Source organism: Nesoenas mayeri (assembly GCF_963082525.1).
Source record: "Nesoenas mayeri genome assembly, chromosome: Z".
Lineage (NCBI taxonomy): Eukaryota > Metazoa > Chordata > Aves > Columbiformes > Columbidae > Nesoenas > Nesoenas mayeri.
The window spans coordinates 54,134,283-54,147,716 of record NC_137542.1 but is presented as its reverse complement, the minus strand read 5'-3'; positions in this window follow the sequence as shown (position 1 = coordinate 54,147,716).

Genomic DNA, 13,434 nt, shown 5'->3' with positions numbered 1-13,434 from the left:
AACTACACATTTCATAAGCACTTTGAAAACTATTTATATGGTTGTATTTGCGTATGTGGAGTAGCAGAAAGGTGACAGTACATTCTCACATTTTTTAATTACAGAAATTTTATATAAATATTGTTTGTTAAGAAACAAAAGCCATACCAAAATCAACTGGAGACTACCTGGTTAGAATTAAAAATATGTAAATGTACTAAAGTCTAACAGTGAACTTTAACAGTTGAAGAAAGTTTTCTACATAATTTCCTGAGTCTCTGTGAGGTTCAAAATAGTTAAGAAAACCTTTAAAACAATCCAAAACAACTTTACTGTAAAGCTAACTTCTCTCCTTGCTAACTATGAAGGAAAAAAACACTTGTCATTCATGCCTTTCAGACTTCTGCAAGGCATCACTGAGGTGGAAAATAGAATATGGAAACAGAAATTCAGGTATCTTAGCAGTCTCAGGCTGAGATTACCACATCACTGACTGAACAGAATTACTGGACCTCAAAGAACCATGTCTTTATTTTATATTCTTAACGTTTTTTTTCAGCACTAGAGGAAGAACAGGAGCTCTACCTCCAGGTTTAAGGTAACTGCAACCTTCTTCCTTTCCTGTAGCTTCAAGATGTTCATTATGGGCATATATTAAATATTTGGCTCTTTAATATACACATGACTAATACTGGGCAGTGTCTATGAATGTGGTAACAACTCCTTAGGACCTACAACTCAAACTGTAAAGAATGCTACTTACTGGATGCTCCAGCCATTTTCAGTTTCATTATGTGGAATTATTTCACTTCCCCTCTTCCAAGTCACTTGAAGAATTTTCCAATGAGAATATTTACTTTTCAATCTGCATGAAAGTTGAACTTCAGCTGCTCTGTCCAAACTGATACGTTTTGCCAGAGGAAGACCATGAAGACCTAAAAGTAGTTTAAAAATTGTTTATGAAAGACTTTTTTTGATTATGGAGGAAGAAGATATTCAAAGATTGTGTTTTACATATGCTGGATTACAGGTAGGTATAGTGTGCTGCTGTTACACTTTCTAAGGTAAAAAAATCTGCAAAAACAAGTGTTTCATAGTTTTTTTCTTAAGCCTTGACTTATGATATACATTCATTACAAAAATGACACAGCTGCTCCATTCTATAGATAAACTTCCTAGAGGGCTCTCATATTGAAACTTAGATAGTCATTTCACTGAAAGTAAGCTAGACTCGTGCTTCTACATAATTTAACCCAAACCAAAATATCTTAAGTACTTAGCTCCCACCAGGGGGAAAAAATGTCTGCTCTCAGTCTGAACTTACTTTTTGACTTCACATTTGGTACTAAAAAAAACAGGATTTATTGGATTAAAAATATTAGCAAATTATATTAATAATAACAAGTTAGACATGTAAATATCTATAAATATCCAGGGTTTAGCCAGCTGCAAATTTCTACAATACTATGAGATTACAGGTAGGGTCCTGTTGCTAGTGAAGTTGTTGATAAAATCCACAACCTTAACACTGCTGGATCTGGCCTTTTGCACTACAGCTACCCAGCTTGAAACCAAATTATCTTCAAAACAAATTATTCCTGCCTTTGCCTTCCTAGTGGCAAGCCACTAGAATTACAGTATGAAAACATTTCAATACAGTAGAAGAAACTGTCACTTTTTTTGCTTTTAATAAGCTCCATAAGCATAAAACAAGCATATTCAAAAAGCAGGTTTCAACAGCAGGCATCTTCTCTGATTCATATAAACAGCCTTTTATTAAAAAAAACAAACACCTTGGACTTTGTGCCCATCAGCACTGATATTTTATTTCATAATCGGGTTTTTCTTCCATACCTTCTACATACAACTGTGGTTAGTTCATCTCAATACTCCATGAAAGCTTATTCCACACCCCACCTTAGTCCTAGAGCTACCTTGCAGTACTTGATATAGCTGCATTTCACAGCTCAAAATCTTTCCGAGAAAAAAAAAAATGAAGTTTTAAGGTACAGCTCATTGACTTACTAATGCAAGTTGTAACTAAGTCTGGCTGAAATAGAACACCAGATCCTCCTCTACAATTTTTGATCTTCACTGGGTTTAACAGACATTTACAGCCTTCAAAACAGCATGCCCAGAACTCCAAGTCGCAGCCAAAATATTACAGACCTGTTGAACTGCAGTTAAACTTAAAAGTGCAACACTTCAGTCCTTCATAGCAGAGCAAAGTTGCTTACTGCAACTCATTTATTAGAGCCATTACACTCAAATAAGCCAGGCACAACTCACCTTGTTGAGGTTGTTTATGATCAAAGTGATTTTGCAAAATATTTCACAGAACAAAAGTTATACAGTCAGATTAATTACACTGGCTAAAAATAGAATCTGTACCTTTTGATATAATTTTAAAAATAAATCCACACTAAAAGTAAATGGAACACAAAAACTCTATGCTGTTGAAGATTAACCACTAGCAAGAGTGCTATCTGGGGCATCTCTGTACCAAGAGTACATGTACCAGAACAAGAAATAGACAGTACCTTAAGTTTCCTGATAGAACAAAATATAGCACAAATGCTGTGCAATTATGTCAAACTATCATAACAATACTTTGCAAAGGAGTTCTAACTGATCTCCTTCTATTGAGAGAGATTTCAGATCAGTTTTTCCAGTTGTCCAAGAAACTAGTTATAAATGCGTATTTGACAACTGGGAACTTTGTCTACTTTAGGAATAGGCTTATCTTGCCTTTTCTCCATGCATTAAGTCCTGTAATGCTGCAAAGCTGACTAACACCTCCTGTTTAACAAGTATCCTGGCTTATATGGATTCACTAGTGCAAAGGAATTGTCACTTGAATTTACTTAGGGGAACAGACAGCTATGCATTGTTTTTACTTGTGGTTTTAATAAAAAAAGAATCTCATCCTCCAGTGCAAAATAGTTACTCAAACACAATACTCAATGGTGTGAACTTATTGATCTTTTATTTTACTGAGCTCTTCACTTGCTCACTGTGAGCATCTCCACTCAGTCTCAACATCAAGAAGTTGTCATCCTAGATGTTTCTACAACTTATACAGAAGATTCTGTGCAATCATAAGCATTCAATATAACACAACTGGAAGAAAAAATAACACACTTACCAGGTAGGCGTATCTCATACTTCAAAGTAGTGATATTAGATACGTCCAGTTGACTTGCCTGCTTCAGCACTTGTGTGGTATCACCTGGACCTAACAAGGCTGTGGGGGAGAAGCAAAGTGACATGTTATGATCCTATGAAGGTAATCATTGCAAATGTTTCTTATAGCAATCTCTGGGGAAAGAAGGACCTTGCCAAGTGAAGACTACTATGGGGATCCTTTCATCTATCTTGCATGTTAAAAGCCAGAATCTTAAAGCAGCAGTGTTGTGTGGCCACTATTACAGTAATTATACCTTTTTAAAAGATGTTTTCTAGCTTTACTGTAATGTTGTAATTGGGAATTTCAATACTCTAAAAAGGTGATAACTATCTATTTCATAGCCTGATTCAAAGTCACCTATACACGCAGCTTCTCCTAAAGCTTACAGATGGGTCCTAGAACTGTATAGGACCACATCAATGTCTAAGCAGAGCTTGGAAATGTAATGAACTTCAGAAAAATAACGGAGAAACAGAAGGACAATACTCCAATTCCCAAAGCCACTACAATTTAACAACACAGCCCAAAAGCCAGAGGTAGACTATCTAATCTAGATGCATCTCTAATGAATGTGGAGGCAAGAATGCCCTGTGCTCCAACTGAATATGGTCAGACTCCCTAAACACTCCACAAAACTCGTGATATACTGCAAGGAATTTCCTTCCACACACAAGGAATATCAATATTGACCATCATCTACCATTTTTTCAGTTTCTAGTTACTTTTTATACAGCTTTAACTATCGAACTGTTTGTCTTGACAATTATCAATGTGGATCCTCTGTAACCACTTGATTTAAAAACATCAAGGTATAACCTTAGGGTAACTGAAATTTAACAATTTAACTAGATGATAACACATGATCACTTTTACCATGTGTAGATGCATCATGTCCAAGTGTCAAATAATCTGAAGGGCTCCCCTGACTTTGCCAGTTGACAGTATATGTGGTTGTCATGGGCTCTGAAAGGTGAAAAAAACGAAACCTGTTACAAAAAAATTATTTTTCTGACAAATTAGTCCTGAAACAGGAGAAATGGATTTCCCCTCCCTACACCCATAGCTTAAATGTTTTAAGCTATACTTTACATGCTTGCAAAGTAATTTTATTGCCAGTTATTTTATAATGCATCACAGAAATATATAAACAGTAATTATGGATTGAATCTGCCTAATCACACAGCATTATAGGAGAAAATCATTCTAGTTTTTGTGAAAAGAGGCTTCATCATCTCTTCTGTCCACAGATTGAAAAGGTCCCCACTCACAGCCAGGATAAAAAGAAGACTGGGCTACAACTTCAGTCTTCTTACAGAGAATCACTGGGTGGCAGAGTTGATCACTGTGCTGTAGAAAGAGTTTCTCTGAAAGCCTAGATCTTCTTCAAATTATTCCTTCTCTTTTCCCACATAAAATACTGAATGTTGAGGTAAAGTTCTAAAATGCATGCCTCTTGGCTACAGTTGAGAGAATCTGGCTTGCTGAAGGAAGTCTCTGCTGGGGTTTGCATCTGAAGTCTCTAAGCAAGAGGTACCACATGCCTTTCAAGTTGCTGGCCTGTTCTGTAAAGCAGCATTTACCTACAGCTCAGTATATAACACAAGGAATGCTATGCCACCCACAATCAGCCTTTTGCCTGGCTTCTTCCATCTGCACTTCAAACATGCCCCTGTGCTTCAAGCAGTTAAAGTAACAATAAACCTGTATATTAGGGTGGACAACACAGAAGAACAGAGCTTGAGGCTACTTAATTTGGTAGTTGAACAGTAGTGTTGCCAACCTCAACTATTAAACCAAAATGGCTTTTTAAGTAAAAAAAAAATTACAAAGCTGTCTCCTGGCCTACTCCTCTTAACAAGAGCACAAGCAAGCCTTGATCTCTCCCTGACTGAGAAAAAAAGTAGTCCAAGTGTTTACCCCTGAAATAACATGTGAAGGCTGAAAGAGTTTTGAGCAAACTTCCTCCATATGTGTGTGCAAAAAAACCTGACAGCATGCCAAGGTTGTCGTGGATCACCTGCGTTCATGTCAGCCTAGTACATGCATCACCTGGTTTGTTACCAAATTCCCTGATGACAACAGATTCATAAAGCACCAGTATCAGTTCACACAGTAGCGTTATCCATTTGCAAAAAAAAATAGACAGCCTTTAATGTCTTGGACAGTAATAAGATCATCATACTGATTTTCTTCCTCATTCACATACCAAATGAAAATAGGTGAGGTGAGGTCATATTATACAGAATACCTTGTGTATTTTAACTCATATATACATATGATTATGTATGGACAGAATTATTGCATTTATTAGTTACTGTACTCCCTCTAGTGCTCATATACATTTGGTTAAAAAGCTCTGAACACTAGGCAAATAGCATTATCATCTCCCAACAACAGTGTAGACAGAATAACTTGTCAAAACTTGCTTGAGTTCATGTAGAAGTATGTTTAATATGTATGAATCAACATGAACTTTGATACACTGCTGCTCTGATCTGTATGGATAAAAGAGAGGTGGGAATCAACAGTCACCAGTGTCCTCTCCTGTCTGGAACATTTTTTCTGCTCCCTATCACACCACAGTTAAGGTTCAGAATATGGTGGACGAAGTGTAGGGATGACGCAAAGTTTTGACACATCCATAATTTAAAAAAATACATAGAGGGAGCTACCAGGCACAGTGATACAAGGGCATTATTGTATCTCTCACTAATATAAAAGCATAAGGAGGAGTCTTCATATGAAAAATTATCAGATATAACTGTTAGAACAGAACTCCCCATAATGGTTCTGGTTTGGGAATTGTCCAATCTCCATAGTCATTGTCTGGTTGTATAGCACATAAGCACAGTATCATGCAAGTGGCACTTGGATAGCTTTTCCCATGGTCTTTGAACTGCTTACTAAACTTAAGCTCTTGCAGTGGCTTTAAAAGGCCCAGATGATACGCTTAGACCCATTTCTTCTGAAGCATAACTTAGTAACACTAGGAAAAGATATTATAGCTTTAGGTGTACTGAAATAAAACAATTACCAGATGATTCATTAAGTCCAGCTTGCATCTTTGTCAAAGAGTCTGCCTGAGGCTGACTGGCATCTTGTGTTGTCATATCTGGATCTGAAAAGAAAAAAGGGTTTAAAGAAACTTTATTCCCTCAGTTGAACTGAATCAGAAGTACCTAGTTCATAAAAATAATTCAGATTCTTCTCACTTCAGCCTACTATCTCTATTTTTTCCCTACATTCTGAGCATATACAGCCAAAACATGCAAGAATTACTTTTCATTAGTTCTTCAGCTTACTTTAGGCAATAAAAGCCTAAATAACAGACACAGTATTTATTTGACCTCTAATTTCTGCATAGATATCTTCTCCTGTACTTGCCCATAGTCAGGCAAATCCATTCTTCGGAATACTCCAGACCACCAATAAACTTCATAACCTGTACTCAAATACTGTTGTTTGTGGGCTTAGACCACCACAGCTTATGACAGTGAGGCTAGTTGATTATTTTCATACATAGATTAGGAGACTCACTTACAGAATAAGGAACTCATTACGATCTTACATACCCTGTTTCGTGATACAGTGAACAACCTCCTTTCTTTCTATTTTTACTTTGGTAAACAAACTAAAAGGCATTGTGTCAAACATGGACTTCAAGTAATACTAATGATTATTTCAATTTTCCTTAACACCACTACAAAACCAATTCTGCTCCTGTTAACACAGTTTTCTTAAGAGACAGGCAAGACTCTAGAGTTTTGATTTATGTTCTTGACTGGAGAAAGGACAGTGGGGAAGAGGCAGAAAACCTGCTTAGAGTACGTTGCTGTGTCATTGCTGTCTATTAAGAATTCAAGGTCCCCAGATATTTTATGAAAATGGAGATGTTTGCTTCTTCCTTTCTGTTCCCACACTTGGGTGGCAGAACTGTTTGCATGAAATAAACACTATATCTTCACATGCCTAGGTATTCCAGGACACATTCCGCTGCCATAGCAGCAGGACACACTCTTCCTCAGACTCACAGCAATCTCACATTAGCAGCTTTTAAGTGATTTGGCCAATAGATATACAGGGAAAAAAAGACACATTTTGCAGTTATAATTTAAGTCTGAAGGGGTAACAAGCTCTGCTAAAGCAACCAGGACAGTAGCAAGTATAGAAGAAAAGTGAAAAGCTACATCATACTTTAAGCGTGTTCAAACTTGTTGAGAACTCTGTGCCTCCAGCAGAAGGTAAAGTCAGCACCCTGCCAGCTCCTACAAGTGAACAACACTATCAACACTCCTACCCCATTACAGTACTATAGGCATAGACAACCCACAGACCCTCCCACTGGCACCTCTTGCACATAGTTACTCCAGACTACACGGTCATGCCCAGCTTGCACCATCTGCTTTCTCAATCTGTCCATCATACTTCAACCAGTTTGTTTCAAGAGTAAAACAAGATAGTTAAAGGATACGCTTTTAAAAAATAAGCATTAGTGTTTTTTAACAATAGGCTCTTCATTTTTCATACTTTTTCATACCAGGCCACTGGTCCCACAGCCAAGTGTTCCCCTCCTAGCCTTTCATCCAAGCAAAGAACTTAAGAAATCTGCTCTGAATTTCTGCTGGTTTACAACCCATCCAGTAAGGAGACCAATTATTATTCTCTACTTGGCAGAGGTGCTGAGATCAGGCACAGCTATTATGCCTCTGATACTCATGGTAAGGTTGAAGAAAGGTCTACAAATTTTTACATCTGCAGTATCTTGAGGCATTCTAAGGATGTCATGGATCACCTGACTATGTCAGCTTAGTATGCATCACCTGCACAGTAATTAAAATCCCTAAAGATGATAAATTTAGAAGGTGCCAGTGCCAACCATAACAGCAGCTCTGTTATCTCTCTGCAAGGAAGCCAGATAACCTGCAATGTGGTTTGCATACTAATAGGGTTCTCAATTTGGCTTTCTTCCTTTATTCACATACCAAATGAAAGCAGTCAAGTAATGTTACTTCTATTCACCACTCCTTCCATATCTTGGCTCTTATATGTCCATATGTCAAACTATTTAGCACAGAGATAACACAGCAACACTCTCCTCCTCTTATACACACCTGCTGAACAGCATCAGAGAACAGGATGACCCAGAACTGCACAATTAGTGTCATCAAGCAAGCAGTGATATAAGCAAGTCAAGTGGAGTAACTTCTCAAACTACTGAGTCACAGCTGTATGCATTACCCCACAACTGATTTGCACTAGATGTAATCAATAGTGTGTTGGTTTGCTGAGTTCTTGTTGCCCTGATCTTTACGTAGGGTGAAGCAGTTGAGAGTATGAGGTCATTGATTTATTTTTCTACCTTATTTCTGCCCCCTACTGCAGCCAATATTTGTGGAATAAAGTGTGGGTGTACCATAGATGTCACTGCCAGAGCAATTTCAGGCTTTAGAATCTATTTACTCTTTTTCAGCCAGAAAAGTGGCTGAGCAGGAAAAGGCTGTAATACAATGTAGTTTAATTTCACCTAATCAGTTTAACATTTAATGTAAATTAATTTAATATCATTTTATACCCTGTGCAAGAATTCAGTAGCATCCAAAAACAGCTGACAGAACCTCCTGCAGGCTGAGCACTCCTGAAGGCACCGAAGGATCCACATGAAGGACTTCCAAATGCCCTGACAGAAGCCCTTCTCTCAGGACAAATCAGAAAATTACAGCCTTGAAGTCAAGCCTGTAAGGAATGAGGTGCATCCTCAACTTGTAAAACTCACTGGTACCTTTAAAGACAGAAGTTTGGAGATAAGATGTCCTAGGTTTGCATTTCCTAAAGGAATTTGGCAGCACATGCTGTAACTAAATTAGGCAACCACAACAGTAACCACATGAAGCAGCAAACTCTGAAAAACAATGTTGTGACATTTGCTTAAAAATTACTCTCAATACAGAAAAAAAAAAGTGATGGTTTAAATTTTTCAAAGCAATTAAATGAACAGTTAAAAGACAAAAGTAACCATATAATAAGAACTCTCTCTAAGGTATTTATCACAAAATAAAATCTAAGAGATCTCTTGTGGTACCCGCCTGAGCAGCTGCAGCAGGCTATGCAACCTGCCTTTCTACAACTCAGTCCTTGTGCATATAGTACTCCCTCCAGCTGCTTTTACTGCAAGCACTTATTTTTATTGAAGAACCACCAGTGAACCTCCACATCCCCCAGAACACACCCTGTTTCTGGACTTCACTAGAAGACAGTGTTAGTTCTCCTCCCCTTCCAAGGGAACATGAACTTCCTTTGCCTCACCTGTGCATGTAGTCCCTGTGCTTGACTAGCTTTTTGCACATTTGGTTATTAACCAATGGAAGAGTAAAATACTCTTTTCTCACATTTAAATCATCATGGAAATCACAGTATGAAGCCTCCATACCTAGTTCATACAAATATAAAAACATTTAATATAAGTCTGAAAAACAGCAGCCTCACTTCATACAGATAAAGAGTACTAAAGCCAGTGGCTCATTTCTGATGTTGGTTCAAAACCAAACATGGATATTCAAGACTTCAAGAAGACTGTAGAGCTGTCCAAACTTTGGGAAACCAAACAGGATTTTGTTAGTTTTGTTGGTGGTGGTTTTTGTTTGTTTTGTGGGTTTTTTGTGTTTTGTTTTGGTTTGTTTTTTTTGTTTTTTGTTTTGGGTTTTTTGTTGTTGTTGTTTGCGGGTTTTTTTGTTGTTTGCGTTTTTTTAAGTTATGTTTGGTCTTCCCCTCTCCAGAATAGGATATAATTTCCCTAACGGCTTCACATGAACTGCAAATCACTTCAACAAATAGTAGGCACAGGTTTTTGCAGTAATAGTAATAAAAAAATACCATGTGGCTAACTTGCCATAATGTGATTCACATATCTGTACAAATTTCAGGCCACTTGCAGTCACAAAACTTTTTTATTAGTGAAATCAACTATTAGAAAGGACTTCAAGTTTTATGAATGTGCATATAAATGCACATACTTCAAATAAGCTTTAAGAAGTACAAAGCAGATTCTCCTCTGTGTGCATACATATATTTATGTATTTTAAACAAGCCTTGAGACCTGCAAAACACATTTTCTGTCCTTCCACATTATGTGAAACTACTGCAAAATGTATAGAAGTTATCACAGGAAGCAGTATTGCTCCTCTCAGGAAGATCAAGAGAGACACAAACATAACTATTTACATATCACACACTGAAAGTGCAGCTAAACCCTTGATGGTTAATTAAAGTCACAGCAATAATGTTCACATATATGTACTGACAGAACTTTCAGTCTTGGCAAGACATACTAACAATCACATCTTGCACAGTAAATATCAACAACCTGGCATTTCCTTCCATTATCATTCTCTAATACCCTGTGATGCTTGAAGAAACGGGGATTAAAAACAGAAATCCAGTAGTTTTAAAAATAAGCTCCTGCTTCCTCAGAAGTGGGTGGCCTGCTCCTGAACTGCTGAAAACCAGCAGAGTAAGAATAGGGCCCAGAAGGCCAAAGTCCCTCTTCCTTAAATGTCCCATTTAAAATGCAGTATTAAATCCTGCAATGAACATTCCTCAGCACCTGCTAAGCATACCAATATTTCAGTAATTCAACTTATCAACTTCAATTCTTTCAGTACTTAAATAATACTTTATTTGATACGGAGAGGGCAGCAATAAAACACTACACCTCGGCCTCAGAGTCCTACACCTGTGAACTAACAAACCCTCCTGTTTGTGAGGCAGAAAGCAGAAGATATTAGACCACAAGGCTGACCATGACTGGACATACTCATGGATTGCAGACGGCCTACCTGCCTAGCAGAACACACACACGGGGAGGCAACGCTAACGACCAGCACATCGTTCCTTAAAGCACAGCAGAGAACGGATCTCTAATTTCCAGCAAGTCTACGAGAAACCCTAACACTTTTTTGAAACTGAGGAGGGAAGCGCAGAGGGAGGCCAGGGCGGCAGGTGTGGCACAGCGTGTGCCCACGAGGAAGCAGTGCTGGTGGGTGCCGACCCCGGCGAGGGTCGAGGCCGCTGAGGAAGAGAAGGGCGTCCGGTTGTTTAAATAGGCAGAGCCGAGAGGCAGCCGCCTTGCCGGGCCACCGCTCCATTCCCCTCGGCAGCTCGGTGGACGCTTCGGGGCAGGGAGGCCCTTTACTCAGCCGCAGCTCTGGAGCGGTGCCCCTGCCCCCCCCGGCCCACCCTGACGCTGATGGACAGCAGCCCGGCCCAGGCCGGCTAACGAGGGAGCGTTTACCTGCGGGGCTTGTGCCCGAGAGGCTGAGGCAAACCAGCAGCAGCCACAGCAGCCGTCCCGGGCGCTTCCCAGAGAAAGCGGCAGGCATGGTGCCCCAACTGCCGCCGCACTCCCACTGCCGCTCCCCGCCGCGGCTCTCGGGCAGCGCGCTGGACTCGCAACAGGCAAGGCAAGCGTCGGGCAGCGGCCGTTAGGAAAGAGCCGGGAAGCCGTTAACAGGCAGCCCTGGGGAACGGACACCACCCCACGCTGCCCCCCCACGCGCGGCCCCGCCGGCTTTATGTGGCGGGCGGAAGGGTGGGTGGCACCGGGGCTAATTGGAGACGGGCCGTGGCACCTGGCCGGGTGGGGAGTCTGGCTGGGGCGGCTGCGAGTGCGCAGTGTCCAGTGCCCGCAGGGAGGCTGCGTCGTGTCTCGCTGTCGGGCGGCAGCGGCTGGTGCCGCAGGAGCGCCTCTGCCCGAGCGCCCCGAGGCAGCTGTCTCGGCAGGGTTTGCTCCGGGCAGAGCGCGGCTGGCGCTGCCCTTTCCCTGGTGGTTTTCTGCGGAGCCCCGCAGAACCTCCTCCCCGCAGGAGGCTTAGTGGCTCCAGTGCAGCTCTGTGAGAGCTGCAGCGTTTCACAGCTACTTTTCTAAATCTCTTGGCTTGTGTAGTAGTGCTGGAGGAGCGCTATTTCTTGCAAACTCTTCCCAGCACTTTGACTACTGCTTGGTGCCTTTAAAATCACAGTTTAATTGCTTAGGCTGATTTAATCTATATATATGTGTACATGGATGGTAAAACCACTCATATATAAAAGTATGTCTGCATTTCTGTTTGTTACTTGATAAATAACTGAATTTAGATTTTGCAGTATGAAATCTGGTAGGGTGTAATTCTGTGAAGGAGAGTCTCCAGGATGAGCTACTTGCTGCTTCTTCCTTTTATCAAGGTATGAATGATTACTTCAGCTAATGAAAAAGTTGAATTGTGTATAAGTTTTGCATTAACAATGCAAAAAGGTCACTGTAGCTAAGCCTTTACATCATCTTATTTTCCCATACTGGCAGAGTCGTCGGAGTTTATGCAGAGCAGGAATAAGTCAAATCCATTGCACGTTGATTTTCCAGCACTGTAGACATCCATGTGGCCATCCATGTCCTCCAATACCAGTATTGTGTACTTCAGGTTAAAATTTTCCGTCATAAGATCTCTCAGTAAATATAACTAATGGCAAAAGACTGGGAACAGAATTGTTTTGTTAAGCCCTTGCTGCATGTCACAGGAAGGCTCAGGATCATGCTGGTTAAATGGGACCATGTATAGACAGGAACCTTTTCTGTTGTTGAAAAAATAAACACTCCTCATATTTGTAGCAAGGAGGTGAACTGAACTCATCAGCTGGAGATGAGCTCCAGCTCTGAAGTTGTTTAGCTCATGTACAAAAAGCAGGGAGTTATATATACGAGTAATCAATGCACAGTGATGCCTATACAGCTGTAAATCCACTGCTTTTGAAAATTAGCTGCAACCTGTGGTTCTGTGGTGTGATTTTAATAGACAATACTAGTGTGCTGTAAGGAGAGGCTGAACAGTTTTGTTAGCTGGCCTGCTAGACTGCACAGAGCAATGGTGTTCTGAGAGAGAATCCAATTGAGATAGACTCTTTAGGAATGGCAGAGTATCTTCAGCTTTTAATGGGAAATAAATGGGCTGGAGTTTGAAAGCCATTTTGTCTGAACCAGTTAGGCCTGAAAAGACTTAGGGGTGGGGCAAGAAAAGGGCACATCAGCGGCCTTAAGATATAAAGGGGTTGGTTTGTAGTTCCAGGTAGCTCTTCCTGGAATGGGTGACTATAAACCCCTATGTTCAGCTGATGTAGCAGTTGGGTCTACAGCACCCTTTGGTGAGGCATATTTATCCACCTGGAAACCACATGGATGGATTAGTGCTGGGTAAGTCTGCGTACCAGCCTCTGCCAGCTGGCAGGAATGAAGCTGCTAG